This window comes from Chelonoidis abingdonii, chromosome 20 (assembly GCF_003597395.2).
Source record: "Chelonoidis abingdonii isolate Lonesome George chromosome 20, CheloAbing_2.0, whole genome shotgun sequence".
Classification (NCBI taxonomy): Eukaryota; Metazoa; Chordata; order Testudines; family Testudinidae; genus Chelonoidis; species Chelonoidis abingdonii.
The window spans coordinates 7520906-7523104 of NC_133788.1; positions in this window are offsets into that span (position 1 = coordinate 7520906).

Genomic DNA, 2199 nt, shown 5'->3' on the forward strand with positions numbered 1-2199 from the left:
TGCTGGAAGCAGCCTTCCTCCACCAACTCCCCTATCTTCTTTGTACTTATTATGCAACTAACTGGGATATCCCTATGACACACGCACAACGTGGCCACACGCAACATGATGGCAATTGTGGCGAGAACTCAGATCCCTCCTGCTCCAAAAGCCACTTTCTCTGAAGGAGAAACTCCATTAGCAGTGCATGGCCCAAGACGGAGCACAGCAGTTCAGATTCTGTTAGCAGACAACAGCGTGCACTTACACACACGCTCACGCTCCAGCCAGTTCATTACAACTTGTACCTACTGCTGCTGCAAACATCTGAACAGATACGTACATAAAACAGTGACATACATCAGCAGGTTCCAGCATGAGACTACACTGTACCTTAAAGCCAACACCTACCCCAGCAACAGCTAGTAGCACCTGAAACACTATGGTGTAATTAGCATTAGGTATCATTCCCACAGAAGAACTGATCTTTACAGTGCACGTTCTCTGGCACAAACAGTCCTGGATATTCAGCAACAATTTGACTCTTCTGAGATCTAGCTCCTAGTATATGCCCAGTATTTATCCAGACCATGCCCAGGGCCCCGCTCTCACATTATACATAGTTGGCTTGCTGGTATAATCCATACAAACACCCAACAAGAAAAATAAAGTACATCCTCCGTGAGGATTAACCTACCTTCTGTTCTCTGGTTATAACAGAGCGTGCACCCATACACTGGCTTACTGTAAATATTTACCAGTTTTCCCTTCATCTCCAGGATCTGCCCTTGTCATTTAAGACTTAGGCTGTTGTGAGTATCACAAACACATTTAGAAAGAAGGCCTGTTTTTCTCCCCCTCTAAGCCCAACTGATGGCTTTTTTCTACAACGGCATCGCCTCCTAGGAAGTTATAGAATTAACAACACTTGTTGGATTTTCAAAAACCATTTACAGATATTATATTGGCCCTTGCGACACTCCAGATAGTTCACAAAGTATTATTACCTCTGTTCCACAGAGGCCCAGAAAAATTACATCACTTTCCCGAGGTGTCACAGTGAATCAGGGCTTCCTGGCTACCAAACTCAATAGCATTGTGAATCTTTCATTAGTTGAACTGCAAACGCAGTTCTTCCCCAGAAGGAACCCAGCCAAACCATTAGCTGCCCAGCATCTCAGCACACACTGCAGTGGAAGCTGTCAGCCCAAACATTAAGAAGCCTTGAAATATTTTTAGAAAATTTCCACGAAGGCTTTAGGGAAGGCTAGCCCTCTCCCTCGCCCCAGGGGATACAGCTTCAGAGCCTCGTCCCTATACTCAACTCTAAACAATGAAATGTATCAGAAGCTTCTTCCCAAGTGAAAATAGCTGCTTGCATAAACACTGAACCCTTGGCCCAAACTTTCCCGACTGTTACTCTAAGAGTTTGGGGTGCACTTGGTTCTAAATAAGGTGGGGCAGGGTAGAGAAGAGGAAAGCATTTTAACCCCCTTTTTATGGGTACTCATGGCAGCAAAACATGGTGGCTCAAAGAGCCAAAGAACAGTGGTTCCTCAGTGTGATGGAGCTGCTACTCCAGGCACTTTAGGAGTTATTGCTCTTGAAGATCAGTAGAACAAGCCCAGGAGTGGGTGTCAGGAAAGCTGATTTATATTTCTGCCATTGTCTTGCTTGTGACCTCTTGGGCAAGTTGCATCTTCTGTGGCTCAGTTTCCTTATCTGTAAAACAGGCATATGTTGATAGCTGCCTTCCTTTGTGAAGTATTTTGAGCACTATGGATGGGAAAGGGCTAAGTGCAAACATGAATGCCTCCTTCAGGAGACTGTGCCAGCAGAACTCATGAGACAGCCCCCCTAAGGTGGTCACAGACTTGGAGTGAAGGACTGAGTGTGCATGAGCAGAGAGAAAGCTCTCGAGGTGAACAAGAAAGGATGGTCTTGTGGCTAATTCACTGGCCTGGGACTCTGGAGATTTGTGTTCAGTCCCCAGCTCTGACACAACCTTCCGGTGTGACCTCAAACAGGTCACTTTCTCTCTCTGTGCCTCAGTTCCCCACCTCTAAAATGGGGATACAATCTAAATAGACAAAGGAAGGATTGTTGAGCTCTTTGCGGGTAGGGACTGTCTCTCACTACATACGTTATACATGCAGCCCCTAGCATATGGGGGCCTGGATCTCATCAAGGTGCTACTGTAACAAATAAATAATAATAATA